Raw genomic sequence first — 17,612 nt, forward strand, 5'->3', positions numbered from 1 at the left:
TGATTAAAGTGCATTAGGACACTAGGAGAGGTTTGTTTTGAGTAACCAGAGATTGGGTAAGGGCTTGAAATTATCCCAAGGGGAAGGTGTTAGGCACCCCTCAGGATCCACTAGTGTGGTTCCCGGTCAAATTATTATTGTGACTTAAGTGCAAATAACACAGGCAAATAAAGGCTTCAAATAAGAGGGGATTTTGACGTAATGGTTACAAATAAACAAAAGTAAGAAAAAGGAACTAAAAAGAGTTGATTCTCTTAAAAGAAATGGTTTAAAAAGATTTAAAAGAAACAAAGAAAACAAAGGGAAGGGGGTCCTACGTTTATTAATAATATGGATCACCCCACACAACATCCGATACTCACTCCTTAGTGAGGGGCTACACGTGATATTATCGCGTGGTCATCATATCCATGTCTACCCTTTCCCACCCCATTAAAGTATTAAAACGCGGAATCGTCTCGTTTACTTATTGCATGCTATTACCCGCCCCAATCCTATTAGCCCCAGAGGCACTTGGGACTACTAATCCTAGAGGGAGGAGGTATTGGGATTATTTGTGGTTTCAAAAGGTAAAATACTAAGGTGACAAACAAAACACATATAACAAGTTTGTGGAAGCATATAAACAAATAAAAGGGCTCAAACAGACCTCCTTTAAACCAAAAAAAGCACATAATGTAGCATGACTTGCATGTACTTAGGATTTGATTAAAACTTAAATGGTGGGGGCAGATTGATTTGTTACATAGTTCAGATAAGAAGCCCGAATCAGGCCTGCCTGCTGGTTGTAGCTGATAAAAGTCTGATTCAGTTTATAAACTTTCACTCTATGGCTTGCCTAAATGTTAGACGAAGACCCTTATAGGCATGATATCCACTGATTCCAGAAACAATAAAACAAACATGAATACATACTAATTTGAGAAAATCATCTGTTATTAAAGAAAGGCGAGTTTTAACAAAAGAGCATGCGTCATTGTTACTGGTTTTAGACCTATAAGCGAGTGAAATGATTCAGATTCGATTAAGGCTCCTATAGGCATGCTTTCTATGTGTTGTCGATTTTGGACACTCTTATAAACGTAGTAAAAAATGCAGAAACCTTATACGCATGCCATCTAGATGCTGAATTTTGTTTAAAGCCTATGAACATGATATCTAATTGCAGTTGGTTATTTAAGACCTACGAACATGTTTGCCTGATGAGGAATGCATATGCAAGATTTAGAAAGAACTTATAGGCAGGATATCTACATGATGTGCAGAAATTCAAAAATTCCTATAGGCAGAATATCTATACGCTATGCAGAAGTTCAAAAATAAACTATAGACATGGTACCTATATGAGAATGCAAGATTCCTATAAACATGGTATCTATGCAGAAATTCTTATAGACATGGTATCTAGACGCGAATGCAAGATTCCTATAAACATGGTATCTATGCAAAAATTCTTATAGACATGGTATCTAGACGCGAATGCAAGATTCCTATAGACATGGTATCTATATGAGAATGCAGAAATTCATAAACTCCTATAGGCAGGTATCTACCCCTTTTTGCATACATAGTTACCCTACCTCTTCACTGACCATCCCCGAGAGTTTTATTACAAAATTATTACAACCTAGAAAAAGTAAAGTAAAGGAAAAATACATCACAAATTTAAAAGTACAACCAAGGAGAGCCTGATTCAGATTTCCTGTCTAAAGTATGAAGTAAATCAACTCCAAGAGATCATATTTCAAAGCCTTTCTCCTATTTGGGGTGCGTCAGAGTTCCCTAAGAGTCTTATATGAATTCCGGGCAGTTCTTACACCCAAATGTATCATGGATTAAGCCATGGTACAGTGTGGAAGGGCCAGCCCTCAGGTGTCCAAGTTCAAAGGGAGCTCGAGGTCCCAAGGCAAGGCTCACTAGAGGGGGCAGAACTTAGGGACTAAGAGAGAGTGCAAGTGTAGAAGTAGGATTCTGAAAAGGGGAAAAGAAAAAAAGGGTAGCAGCTCACATCATTACACATAAGGATATATGGGGAATGGGAAGTTCTAAGAGGCAACAGAAAAGCGGGCTGAAGGACATACCCAGCAATGGGAGATGCTGTCACACCCTCTAGCCTGTTTGCTTAGAGGTCAAGACCCCAGTGGTTCAAACTTAATTCATAAACAACAACTTACATTGCCATGCCTTAAGTCACCACTCAAAACACATAGGGGTGATAGAGGAATGGGGGTTCATAACAAAACACACATAAGGAAATCAGCATACTAATTTAAGTGCTGAGATATACAGAAATAGTACATGAACATGGATACAAAAACAGTAATTACACATTGTTGTGGTGCTAAGAATTAAATCAGGACATACAAGTTTTTCAGGGAAACAAGTAAAGGAAAGCAGTAAGTCTTGTAAAACAAGCCACAGTGCAGTCAAGAAGAGAATATTATTATGAGAGAGTGTGAGTTCAGAAGGATTTTGATGTTGTGGTATGTGAAGAGGGTCGTGCCTTCTATAGTGTAAAAATCAGGCAGAAATAAGGCAAGAAAAACAGTTAAGGAACTGATTGTCAATCAATTACATAAGGCTTCCCTTAATTAAGGGATTCAGATTCAAACGTGTGAACACCATTTAAGGAAAGAAATTGAGTAAGCACTTAGTGCACATCATGCAATTAGGGGCAAATACATAAAAAGTTATTTAAGGACAAGGTTTTAAAATACACGGTTTGTGCAAATAAGGTAAGCAAATCAATTAACAAACAGTATATCAAAAGAGTCTGAGATTTTGCATGAATGAACCGAGTCAGAAAAGGTGAAGAAGGGTTTAAACTTAGGCAGAGTAATAGGGAGAATCAGCAAACAACGGAAAGAAATCAATCAAGCCATATTCAGAAGGAAGTTTGAACTAATTGCAAATTTGAAAAACCATTTAGAGGAAAATTCATCATATATAAGGAGCATGTGAGCATGAAAGAAGACTGCCGTGTAAATCAGTAGAAAAATCCAGTGTAGAAGATTTTAGCAAAAAGTTCAGCATTGTATGAAAACAAAGATGTCCAAACTCAGTTCAGAGACTCAAAGTCAGTCTGAAAGAGTTAAGGGTTCTAAAATAAAACCCTAGTTCAATCAAACCTCTGCAGAACCCCCAAATTCTAGGGTTTCCACCTTGAATCAAGTACAGAGATGGGGAGGCAAGTAGTCGAATCGAAACATGTTTAGAGGTTTCAGAAAAGAACTAAGACTTCTAACATGCTTCTTCCAGCAACAGAACTCATGAATAGCATGTAAATACAGTAGAGGGGTTCAAGTCAAACAGAGTAAAGAAACTAATTCGAAACATGATGAGAAAAGACTGATAAGAACAGTAGAAGAAAGCATGCTTAAGAAAATCCTTTTAAAAGAAACTTAAACAAAGTTCAATAAAAGAAAAATAGTAAGAACACTTAAGAACACGGTAGAAGAATACAGTAGGCGAAACATACCAGAATATAGTAGAAGAAAATAGCAGGACATAGTAGAAAAGCATACAAGAGCATAGTATAAAAAGCACAATAGAAGAACATACAAGAACGGAACATAAAGCACAGTAGAAGAACATACATGGTATAAGGAAAACATAGAACACAGTAGAGGCAAATACACACAAAAGAAAAGGAAAAGAAAGTCAGAGAAACACTTACGCATTTTTAGAAAACCCTAAATCGTAAAAGAAAGACTTTGAAAAGTTATTTTCAAAAGAAAAGTTAGGGAGATTGTTTGAAAACTCAAAGAGAGCGCAGATACACAACAGATCTAAAGAGATCGGAGAAAACCTCGAAGGGTTAGGGTTTTAGAAGAACCTTAGAAATGAGAAAGGCTTTGAAAAGGTCACCGATCTGAGTCGGAGAGGTCAGAACCAGGCTCAAAACACCATGGTACGCTGGAGCAAGGCCGGCGATGACTCTGGAACCTTGAATCGGCAGAGGTCTGGGTGCAAAGCTTCAAGGTCAGGCCTTGAATCTTCAGAGATCAAGCGTGTAAGAGTAATATGAGGTAGGTATAAGACTAGTATAGCCCTGGAAACCATGGATTGAGGTGGCTTTCAGGGTGGAAGCGGTGAGAGGCGGTTAGGGTTCTGAGAAGATTCGAGAGAGTTTGAGAGAGTGCATGGTTTCAAAGGTGACTGGGGTTGTGAAATGGTTAGGGTTAGGGGTAAGTCGGGATTAAAAAAGGAAAGGGTATTTGGTGGTCGTTGATCATTTTGATCAACGACCTGGATTAATTGAGTAGGTGGGGTGGTTTAACAGGGTTGGGTTTGGGTCGGTTCAAACAGGGATTGGGTCAGGGTAATTAGGTTTAAAATTGGGTTCAATTGGAGGTTCAAATAAGGCTAAAATTGAAATGAACGGGGCTAACATTTAAATAGCCATTTGTTCCTTATTTATTTTATACAAAATAGTAAAATAATTTCTGAAAATAAATTAAAGGTACTAAAATAATTAATAATACAAATTATCAAATTAAAAATAGTGTAGTTAATTTTATAATTATGAAAACAATTAAATCTTAAAATAGGCTAATATCGCAATTATACGCAATTTAGCTTTAAAAATACTAAACAAATTTGTAAAAATATGCAAAAATTATGCCAGCTATATTTTAATATAAATATGAGAATCCAATAAGTGAATCACCCAAAATGATAATTTTGGGGATAATTATTGGGGTTTTCTTGATAAAATAGGGCAATAAATAGATTTAAAAATCTATAAAAATCAAGAGAAAAATAGTAAAACCTTGGGACATACTTATATATGTGTATACCTGCTTTTTTGAAAGTATTTTGCATGTTAAAATATACAGGAAAAAATTGGGTATCAACACTCGTCTTACATGGCTGTAATCCAATCTGCATCTTTCAAGGCTTCCTTGATATTCTTGGGTTTTATCTGGGAGAGAAAAGCTGAGAAGGCAAGTGAATTTCTGGCTCTTGACCTGGTTTGTACTCCGAAATCTAAAGTAGTAATAATATTGTCCATCGGATGAGAGCTTTGGTGTCTCCAGTTAGAAGTCTGAGGTTCATTTTAAGAGGATGTGGGTGCGTTTGACTGGTTTTCCTGCGTTCTTCTGTCAAGTACTAATGGAGTTCCCTGAACTACATCAACCACTCTTTCATCGGATTCAGTGGTTGTAATTGAAGTATTTGGTTCCATTGGAGATGAGGCATTATTGTCTTCACTCATCTCTTTCACTTGACTCATCATATCTACCTTTCCGTTTGTTATGTCAATGTCTTCACCAGGGACTAGTAAGGGTTCTCCATCTTGATCTTCTTCAGCACTCTTCTCACAGGATGGATAAGACTCATCAAAAATAACATGAACACTTTCCTCAACACATTGAGTCCTCTTATTATATATCTTGTAAGCCTTGCTTTGAGAAGAGTAGCCCAGAAATATTCTTCCATAACTCTTGGCATCGAATTTACCAAGTTGATCCTTTCCATTATTGAGAACATAGCATTTGTACCCAAATGTTCTTAGGTGATTCAGCTTGGGCATCCTTCCATTCAATAATTCATAGGGGTTTTTGTTCAGAAGTGATCTGATCATGCACCTGTTCACCAAGTAGCAGGCAGTGTTGACAGCTTCAGCCCAGAAGTTCTTTGCAATTCCACAGTCGATTAGCATTGTTCTTTCCATCTCTTCCAGAGTTCTGTTCTTCCTCTCTACTACTCCATTTTGCTGGGGAGTTCTGGGAGCTGAGAAGTTGTGAGTGATGTCATTTTCATTGCAGAACTCATCAAATTTGACATTGTCAAATTCTGTCCCATGATCTGATCTAATGCATGCGACTCTAGACTCCATCTTCACCTGGATTTTCTGCACAAAAGCCACAAACACTTCAATGGTTTCATCTTTAGTTCTGAGAAACAAAGTCTATGTGAATCTGGAGTAGTCATCCACAATCACAAAAATGTATCTTTTTCCTCCTCTGCTTTGCACTCTCATAGGGCCACATAGATCCATATGCAGAAGCTCTAGTGGCCTTGAGGTGCTCATATCCCTTATAGACTTAAAAGAGGACTTCACATGTTTTCCTCTATCACAGGCATCACAGACATTTTGCACCTTGAATTTTGACATGGGCAGACCATGGACCAGGTCCTTCTAAATTAGTTTGTTCAGAAGAGAAAAACTTGCATGACCTAGCCTTCTGTGCCATAGTTCAGCATCATCATCAACAGCTTTCAGACAACTCAGATCACCACTTTGTAAGGACTTGAAATCAGCAACATAGATGTTCTTGTATCTTTTGGCCATAAGTACCACTTCACCAGTTACCAAATCAGTGACTATACATATTTTGGACAAGAACTCCACCCTGTTTCCTTTATCACAGATTTGAGAGACACTCAAGAGAGTGTACTTAAGGCCATTGATATAGTACATATTTTCAATAGAATGAGTGAGTGACTTCCCGACTTTTCCAACTCCAAGAATATACCCTTTTTTCCCATTTCCAAATGATACACTCCCTTCTTGCAGGGCTTTTAGTGAAAGAAAGTCCATGGTGTTCCCAGTCATGTGCTTTGAACACCCACTATCCATGAACCATTGTTGACCGCTTCTTTTCACTGTTCCCTCCTTGTTGTCATCGTCTTCATCATCATCTGATTGGGCCATCAAAGCAAAGGTTGAGTCATATCCATTTTCCTTGCCTTCAACTACCATCATGGAACTATCACCAGTATTAGTTTCATCTTCAGACTCACCAGAGGAATATCTCCATGCTGCAAGAGCCTGTTTCATCACATTGTCAACAGATCTTTTTCTTTTGAAGTCCTTGAAAGGAACCGGGTTCCTCTTAACTGCTTTTTCAGGGTTGTTCTTGGAGAATTTTGCTTCAAGAGAGGACAGTCTCTGATGAAGTGTCTAGGCTTTCCACACTTATGACAGAGATCATAGTTTTTTAGTTTTCTAGAGCTGCCCCTTTTTAGTATTTCTCCATTTCTTCTAACCATCTTCTGAAATCTTTTGGTCATGTAAGATATGTTAATGTCTTAATCACTTGAGTCATTGCTATCAACTTTGTGTACCAGATTCTTTTCTTTCTTTGGTTCTCTTCTTTCACTGTCTATTTTCTTCTTCATCTCATAGGTCTTCAGATTTCCAATAAGCTCTTCTGACGTCATCTCCTGCAAATCTTTTGATTTAGTAATAGCATTCACCTTACTTTCCCATGGGCTAGGAAGAATACTGAGAATTTTCCTCACTAGCTTGTTTCTAGGAATGGTTTCGCCAAGTGAGTGTAACTCAATTATGATGGAAGTGAATCTTGTGTGCATATCTTGAATAGATTCATCGTCCTTCATTCTGAAGAGTTCATACTCGGTAGTGAGCATATCGATCTTAGACTATTTTACTTGGGTAGTTCACTCATGAGTTGTTTGCAAAGCTTCCCATATCTCTTTGGCAATATCGCAGGCGGAGATTCTATTGTATTCTTCAGGGCCTATTCCACATACTAGAATCTTCTTGGCACGAAAATTCTTCTCCACAGCTTTCTTGTCTGCGTCAGTGTATTTTTTACTAGTTTTGCCATTAAAAATGGAAGTTCTTCCAGTACCTTTGTTGGAACATAGGGGTCATCACATATGATATCTCATAACTCAGAATCCTCAGCCATGATGAAATCATGCATTCTTGTTTTCCACCACCTATTGTATTGTCCATTGAACCTGGCTGGTCGGTATGTAGATTGACCTTCTTCAAAATTTGGTGGAGCAGCCATAAAGATCCTTCCTAGGTGTTAGCCTGATAGGAGGAACCTGCTCTGATACCAATTGTTAGTTTGTATGAGTCCACCAAACAGTAGAGTACCTGGTCCTCTACAAGATTCTGCTGAGAATGCTAATAAACTGTAAGTAAATGAGACACGGGATTTTTACGTGGAAAAATCCCACACAAAGGGACCCAAAACCACGACCTACACCAGTAGGCTTTCAATTTCACTAACTTGTAAAAACCTATTACAAGCCACTTTGTAATGACTCCATTACAAAGAATTCAACTCAACTAACTTGTGGTACTCTTATCACAAGCCACTTTGTGACTCTCTAGTTACAAAGACTTTTACTAACTCATGATGCTCTCACCACAAGACACTTTGTCACTCTACAGTTACAAAGACTTTTGCTTATGACTAAACCTAGTCACAACATAAACTCAAAGAGTTTACGGATTTTACAAGAGGATTCTTAATCAATGCTTCTAGCTAAGCAATTTAGGAGATACAATAAGTACAATCACAAAGTTACAACTCAACCAAGGACAACAATATGCTAACTTTAGGAACTGGTCCGTAGTCACGTTCAACTTTGTTCTTCAAGCTCGTGAGGATTGATTTCTCTGTTTTTTGCAAAAAAGCTTGAATGAGAAATTGAAACATTCAAGTAATGTTTCAATATAAACTCTTGTTGGTACACCTTGATCACAACTTGAAATGATGTGAGCACTTTAGTTGGTCAAGAAGTGAGCGGGCGCTGGAAACAGTGCAGTGCGGCAGAGAAGTGCAGGCAGTCACTTCATTTTCAGTTGTGTTCAACTGACTTTGTACTGCTATGAGGGAATTACAAGAGTATCAGGTCCTTGTTTAGTTTCCTAGCTCCTGAAGCTGTAGCAGTTCACATTTAGCTGGAATCCGTTAAATGCAATATAGTCCAAGTGAGTCAGGTTCCCTATCTGGTCCTCGACATTAAGTTTGTTAGATCAACAAAATACAAGGCAAAGATATTGAAAACCTATCAATTACTGATAAAACTCAGCTTCAAAGATTTTTAGGAAACTTAAATTATATCTCTCTATTTTTATAAAGGATTTAGCAAAAAAGAAATTCAGTTTTATACGAGAGATTGAAGAAAACCTAAAGCCATGGAATGATAGTCATACAGAATCAGTCAAAAGAATTAAACAAAAGGTTAATAACCTTCCATGTTTAACTCTTGCTAACCCAGGTTGGGCCAAGATAGTAGAAACTGATACCTCAGATATCGGGTATGGGGAAATATTAAAGAAATGATTCCCAATTGATAAACAAGATTATCTTATTCAGTTCTACTCAAGGAAATGGAATAATTCTCAAAAGAATTATGCTATTGTGGCTAAGGAAATTATTGCTATAGTCAAATGTGTGTTAAAATTCCAGATTGATTTATAAAATCAGAGGTTTATAATAAAAAATGATTGCCAAGCAGCAAAGTCTATCTTTAATAAAGATTGCAAACATGATGTATCTAAATAAATTTTTGCAAGATGGCAAACTTTACTGACACCATTCGATTTTGAAATTATTTACAAAAAAGGGAAATCATTTTTGCAGAGGGAATATCCTTTCCTAGATTAGAAACCAGCAACTAATAGCTGCTAATATAGCAGGAACATATGGTATTAATATCGAACACTCAATGTACAAAGAATTCTTGGATTTTATGAATACTTACCTCAAAGCGCGATAATCAACACTCTAAAAAGCCTCTCCCTCGCGAATCGACCTCCAAACAACTCAAATCTAGTAAACGATAACTCAATAGCATCAAACTCGGCTATAGAAATCGATTTCAAGTAATAAAGCTCCAATCTTTATCGAATATCCAAAAGTCAACCGAAAAGTAAACCTAGCCTCACATCCTAGAACCAAACAAAAGTCACAAATCCCGATCACATATTCCAACACGAGTCCAAATATGCAAGTTTCATCCAAATCCGATTCAAATCGGGATTCAAATCCCAAATAATAACTCTCCAAAATTTACTCACAAAAATCTCATTTTTACCCTCGAATTTCATCAACCAAAAGCCAAAATCAAAGATGGAATAATGAAATAAAATCAAATCCAATTAAAGAACATTTCCCCCAATCTAAGTGGGCGAAACTCGCCTAAAAATTTTTCCAATCCGAGCTCTCGATCTCAAAATATAATTAATAAAGCTAACCCTCAATAAAATATAATTTGCCCAGCACATTCGCTTTGCGACCAAAATTGCCTCTTCTGCGACGTCGCTTTTGCGACCAAAATGCTCGCTTCTGCGAGTTTCACTTAAATCCTTGACCTCACGCACCTGCAGACATCAACCGCTTCTGCGTTACCGCTCTTGCGGACAAAACAGCGCACCTGTGGTCCAAACCACGCATGTGCGGAAACACCAGCATCAGAGTGCCTTCAGACCTTAAAAGTGTTCTAAGGCTCATCTGCAACACTCTGAGCCTCCCGGACCTCTTCCAATCACACCAAATAATCCCAAAATATAATACTGACCTACTCAAGGCCTCAAATTACAAAAATAATATCAAAATTACAAATCGCACCTCAATTCAAGCTTAAACTCATGTCGAACCACATCTAACCAACTCGGAATATTCTCAAATTTTTGCACACTAGTTTCAAATGATATAACAAACTTATTCCAACTCTTGAAATAACAATATGACCCTCAATAGCCTCAAAGTCAACTCCCGATCAAACCTATGAACCTTCCAAGCGTTTAATTTTTCAACTTTCGATGATTAGGGCCAAATCAACTTATGGACCTCCAAATCCAAATTCGGACATATACCTAAGTCTAAAATTACCATACTGACTTATTGGAACTATCAAAATACCATTCCAAGGCCGTTTACCTAAAAGTCAAACATCGATAAACTCTTATAACTTAAGCTTCCAACCTTGGAATTGAGTATTCCAGTTCACTCCAAAACTTCGCCGAAACTAAACCAAGCATCCCCATAAGTCACAAAATAATAAAGAAGCATTGGAAAATATTTATTTATTCATCTTGTGCTTAATTATTTGATTTTTGATCACCAATTGAATATTATCTACAAATCCAGAATTAAACTCATGAGAGAAAATTCTAGATAGGAAATATGGTTGAATAGAGCAAAATCTTGAACCTGAACCACGAGGAATGGATTCGCAGTTAGGATAGACTTATACCTAATCGCGTTGCTTGGTTGATGTATAAGAATTATTAATGCGTTCTTGATAATTCTAATTTTATAGGATTATAGGTGTTAGGTTAGCTTGAATAGGCGACTAATACTTCAATAGAACGCTACGAGTAAGATTAACCCTGCTAATAAACCATATAAACTAATTTGATAATTTAAGTGAAAAACTCAATCGTATTGTTAGCTGACCCACAACTTTGGTATTTTCTCTTATTGAATTTATCTCTAAGCTTGCCACCTTATTTTCTTTAATTTTTTAGTTTACTACTCTAGATTAGTTTTAGTTAAAAAATCAAACTTTAGAAAATTGCTTGAATAGATTAATTTTTTGAGCTTAATTTAGTTGATAGGTAATCACAAGTTCTCGTGGGAAACGATACTCTATTCACTACTTTGTTACTTGTAGATCAAGTATACTTGCATGTGCTTTTTGGAGCAATTATTGGAGTCGCATTCGCGGAGGCTAGGGCAGTGATGCATCACGTTCGCTAGGGAGCATGTCGCGTTCTCAAAGAGGTGAGGCCGATGGCTTTCGCGTTCGTGTGACTCCTATCGCGTTCGCTAAGGAGGATTTTTTCGGAGGCTTATTTGTACTCCGCAAATGCGAGGCTTGGACCGCGTTCGCGAAAGACACCCTAGGAAGTACATATAAGTGGAAATTTTGGGATTTATACCCATTCTCTCATATTTTAAATCCTATATATAAGACTAAAGGGTAAGTGATTTTTACTTATTTGTGATTTTTAAGAATCTAAATGGTGTACTAACATATTTTGGAATTTTAAAGTGAAGTTTAGGGTTTTGCCTACAACTTAAGAGACTAAAAATTGAGGTTTTGAGCTATAAATTAGACTTGGATTTGAAAATTAAACACATATCTGGACTTGTGGGTTATGAGTAAACAGGATCTACACCTAGACTCATGTTTTGGCGATGTGGGCCCAGGTTAACTTTTGTTGTCTTTTTTGGGAATTGACTAAGATTAAAGTTTTATAATCTGAAATTGATTACCAGGATGTTGTTTGACATTATTGAGTATTATCTGACTAGATTCGAGCCGGTTGGAGGTGCATGCTAAAGGAAATGGGATTTTAGAAGGTTGATTTGACTTGCTAAAGTTAGTATCTTGCTTAATCTTTGGTTGAGGGAATATCCCTTAGGATATGACTTTGTTTGCTTAATTGAAATGTGTGAGAAGTGATATATATGCGAGGTGACGAAGGTATATACGAGTGCTATGTATGATTCATGGCCGACTTAGACTTTAGGATTTTTATTATGCCTTGTTTGTTTGTGCGCCTTCCATGATTTATGCTTAAATCAATTGTAACTACGCGAGCTTACCCTTTCATGCTAGTAATCATGTTTAGGATTACTATCCTTAATTGACCAAGATGGACTATTTATGAAATTGTTGTTATACTTTATTTAAACGTAGTTATGCTTTACAACTCATGCACATATCCACACCTTTATTACTATGTCCTTGTACACCTTATTGATTATTTATGGGCATATGCCTCTAATAAAAAATATTATTTAGAATTGCTATGATTATGGCACATTTGGACATATTGAGCAGATTGATTTGGTAGTGGTACGAGGTTTTTGTTGTACGTTATAATGATATTATTATTATTGTTATGTTACGAGAACTCTATCAGGCAACAGATGGATACGAATCCATCCCTATAGAGTCTCCCTCTCATATTTCTCTCTTGATGGCGTACACATGTATTGTGATAAATTGACAGATATTTGGTTGATTCTGATATAGAAGCTTTGACCATTCAAGTGAATCCCTTATGAATTATCATGCATTTTACATGTTTTCTATGTGTTGAATTCTAATAGGCTACTTGATGCCTCTGTTATATAATTTTGACTTTTTAGTTGATATTGAACTATCCATGTTGAATTGACATCTCTTGATATGATCTTTGGCGATATTGTATATCTCATCATAGTCTTGTTGTGAGTATCTATGAATTATATAGGTTTGTTTGATTAATAGATATCACATGACTTGAACCTCGTCACAACTTCATCGAGGTTAGTTTTGATACTTAACGAGTACATATTGTCCCGTACTCATACTATACTTTTGTATATTTTTGTGCATATCTGGGCGTTGATAGCAACGGACTTTAGGATGGAGCCTAGTAGCTGTCAGAGAAGACTTGAGGTAGTGCTGCATGATCGCTTGCAGACCCTTGGAGTCCCTTTCCCCTATTTTTGTATTGTTAATTACATTCAGACAATATTGTATTATTGAGATATTCCGTTGTATCTTATTTTAGAGCTCATGACTCCGTACTACCAGGTTTTGTGAGATTTGATGTTGTAATATCTTATGCTTTCTATTGTTTGAAAGACTTATTTTGATATTTATATTATTTCAGTTATTATATACCTTGTTATGTTTGGTTTGATCTATGTTATATGTTGGCTTACCTAGTCTGGGGTTAGATGCCATCACGACTGTTGGAGGAATTTTGGGTCGTGGTAGTAGCCATCTTTGGCGGGAAAAATATTATTTTTAATCGTTATTAGTGCACCTTAAAGTCTAAAATATTCTAAAATTTTACGGGGCTTAACATAGAATTCGTAGTAGTCAGCTTTTTCTCGACATATTTTATATATATAAAAGAATAATGTCTCAGTTAATAATTGAAAATCGTCATTGATAGACCACAAGTTTCTTAATAAACTTTGATTGCACCAAGTACAATAGTTAAATAAAAATTCGAAGAATATTTGGTTTTATAAAACCAATAACAATGGGGGAAGTGCACGGTTAGCCACTAATAACACATGTATTTACTTTTAAGCCACTGTTTAAAATGTCTTTAATCGTTAGTCACTGCTTTAATAAACTTTAACTGCCCGGACAAAAATATCCTTCTGCTCATATCCTTAACTTTTGAACTTAACTTCAGGACTATATGTCCTTAACTTTTGAACTTGTAACTCTAAGTTCAGGACTTCAGGACTACATGTCCTTAACTTTTAAATTTGGAACTCTAAGTTCAGGACTTCAGGATACATGTCCTTAACTTTTGAACTTAACTTCAGGACTACATGTCCTTAACTTTTGAACTTAACTTCGAGACTTCAGGACTACATGTCCTTAACTTTTGAACTTGTAACTGTAAGTTTAGGACTAAATGTCCTTAACTTTTGAGCTTGTTAGTCTAAGTTCAGGACCTATTGTCCTTAACTTTTGGGCTTCTTAGCCTAAGTTTAGGATCTATTGTCCTTAACTTTTGAGCTTGTTAGTCTAAGTGCAGGACTTCAGGACCTATTGTCCTTAACTTTTGAACTTGTAACTGTAAGTTCAGGACCTATTGTCCTTAACTTTTGGGCTTCTAAGCCTAAGTTCGGGACCTATTGTCCTTAACTTTTGAGCTTGTTAGTCTAAGTTCAGGACCAAATGTCCTTAACTTTTGAACTTGTAACTCTAAGTTAAGGACTACCTGTCCTTAATTTTGTGCTTATAACATTTTCATATGACTCTTTGACATGTGATTCTACATGGATGTTTATTATTCATAATTAGTCAAATTAGTCATAGTTGCAGCAGTTAACTCATGTTAGGAACTTATAATTTGTGAAATAACACAGTGTGTAGTCTAGATGTTTATTTGGATGCATGTTATGAACTCTCGAGCAAATAGCTTTAGTAATGCTCCTCTTCTCCAGTAGCAGTGAGCGAGATTCTACAGAAGTTTCGCCCTGCAAATGAAATGAGAGCACAGGGGCTCCGAGGAACATGAAGATTTGAATCTCTTTGGTTATTCTACTTCTTCTCAAACTTCAGTTCCGCCCAATCGCCCAGACAAAACTGAGAAGTGAGAATTTCAACTATGAAAAAAGCTTTTGAATTTTGTTGCCGACGACGAAGCCATCTCAACCGGAGTTCCGAGTTCAAAGAGAAGCGAGGGTTTGAGAAGAAAAGCAATGGAAGAAAGGTAAAAATATCTTTTCATATTTATTTTAATAGATTAGTGACTATTTTTGCTCAACATTAGAATTGCTGGATAAAAAATAAATATCACCTTTAATAGTGGCTACCACACGCCATTTTTACACAAATAGCATCAACACATGCATTTCACTCCAAAGGCCTTTTTTAAAAAAAATAAAATCCAATATCACACAATTGACAAAATACAACAACGGCAACGTCAATGAGAGTGAAACATTATCGGTTGCCTATAATTTTTGAAATCTATATATAAATATAAATATAAAGGAGGGCTATTGGCAAGGTGATGTGGCACCTTTTATGTTCAGCAATTATATTTATCTTTTCTCTCATTTTTTTGGCATATTTACCTTCTTTCTTCTCATTCATTTATTACATTTTAAAAAAAATTGTATTATAGAAGAAGCAACAGTTGCCTTTAAAAGTTGCTTCGGTTCTTTTACTGGACAGTCCAAACGTTGCTTCATATCAAAGCCCGAGATAAAACAAACGTCCCTTCCTCAAATCTATCCTCTATGCCGGACATAACTGTACACCACCCAAAATATAAGACAAGAAAAATTCAACAAGGCAAATTCGGAGCCACTGGTGGCAGACTTCCAATTCTGATTCCCTGTCGAAATCAGCGACCACCAATGTTATTGCTTAGAAGCACTCAAACGCTTCATGAATAAGAGATTTTCTGGCTTCCTATACCTTAATTTATGTTCTTACAGTGTTACGCCAAGTTAATTGTGTTTACTTTGTTCACGTACGCTTGATTTTCCTCGCTTACAGTTATATCGATACAATTGAAAATGAAGAAGCAATTGTCTTCGTTCACACTTGATTCCTTAACATGCAGTTTTAATTTAATACAATTGAAAATGCAGAAGCTATTTTAATGTATGCTTTTCTTTTTTCCCTTTGTGATGGTATCTCTAAACCATGGCTTACTTGAAAACAGTATATGAGAATTTACGTTTATTGCAAGCACTGTCTTTAGGTATCATTGATTCCTATAGTTATTGTTGTTAATCCTTTATTTAGTTCATTTGAACATAACATATTACAAGTTGTATCACTATTTTTTCCATCTTTTCTATCAGGTTGTTAAAACCAATATGTATACTGGATATATTTTTTGGAGATGTGATCAATATCGGCAAATTATGCAGTTAATCAAGGAGTTGAAAGAAATAAATTAGCTTTGATAAAGTCAGTCCTTTAATTGTTGTGTACTTATTTTATTGTAATGCTACATGTTTCTTTATGCGATCTGCCTCGATTTTATTATGATTAGGTAAATTATCCTAATCCATTTCGATAAAAAATTTGCTCAAACGTATTTTCTTTCTGCATGCTTTTTACACGTGTTATTGTTTGGATTAAGATGGAATGTGGAAAGGTAACCTTACAGGCTTATTTTTTTTATTTTTTATGTTAGTGTCGATTCTTCTATTCCTAGCCGTTTATTTTGTATTCTCTAATTAATTTGAATAATATTAATGTTAACACAATCTTAATACATTCATTAGATTATACAGCTTTATGTAATACATAGAGTTTGTTGCTTTGATAATTTGGATTGGCCGACCAAGTAATTATTTGCAATCAAGTTTACAACCAACTAACCAAGTATTTGTTAACAAAGAACTAGAAAAATATATGTGATTCTTCTTTTTGGATTTATTTTTCTATTTTATTTTGTACAAGGTGTATCTTTCTCTTATATATTATTTCCCGTACATACATATTTGGTTTTTAATTTTTTTTTTTGGTATTTCAAATAAGTCTTAGATTAACTTTTTTTTTTAGAATAACTAGAGTGTTTATAGTATAGGTGTTTTCGCGTGGGTTAATTAGCTAGTTTTTAAAATAATACCCGCCCCTCACATAAATAATTAAACTGACACTTAAGTATTTCTCGACCCAAAAATAATTGGCAAAAGAAGCGAGCAAACTTCATTTATAGCCCATCGGCCCAAACATATTTCACCCGATAGCCCAAAAACTGCAACATACATTTTATAGCCCAAAAATATTCTAGTGGCTAGCCCAAAAGTACTGAGGCTCAAATCTGTAAAGACAGATCGCGGAAAAGAGAGGCGACCATGCTATGACTACAAAATCACTGATTGCATCCAAAGAAAAAACCTTTGAATCGTTGCCTGTCCGGTGATTTGCTAGGCCAAGATACGAGTTGGATAGTTTATATGCCTGATCCAGTTAGCCCAGAATCCATATAAAATATCATCATTGCCTCAACTGTTATGTACCAAAAAAAGGAACTAAAATCACAGAAACAGAGAGAAAGAAAGATATGGTGGTTGTTGATTGATGCTGAAGAAATGACTATATAGTAGTACATATTTCTAGGAATTCAAGGGCTGTTGATTTTGTTTTAAAAGTGGAAAAGAAAAATCATTAGCTAAAGAGAGAGAGGCAACCACTCTTTGAATAAAAATCCCAAGCTCTCTATTATTGCCTAATTTTTTCTGGGCTAACTTTCTTTGCTAGGGAAATCCTTTGGGTTTCACCAAATAAATTTTCATTTCCACATGTATGTCATTAGTTGATTTTGATGGGAATTATAATTTCAGGCCCACCATTAGTATATATTTACATGGATATTTATGTATTTCTTTCAAAAATAGATT

Source organism: Nicotiana tabacum, chromosome 10 (genome assembly GCF_000715075.1).
Source record: "Nicotiana tabacum cultivar K326 chromosome 10, ASM71507v2, whole genome shotgun sequence".
Lineage (NCBI taxonomy): Eukaryota > Viridiplantae > Streptophyta > Magnoliopsida > Solanales > Solanaceae > Nicotiana > Nicotiana tabacum.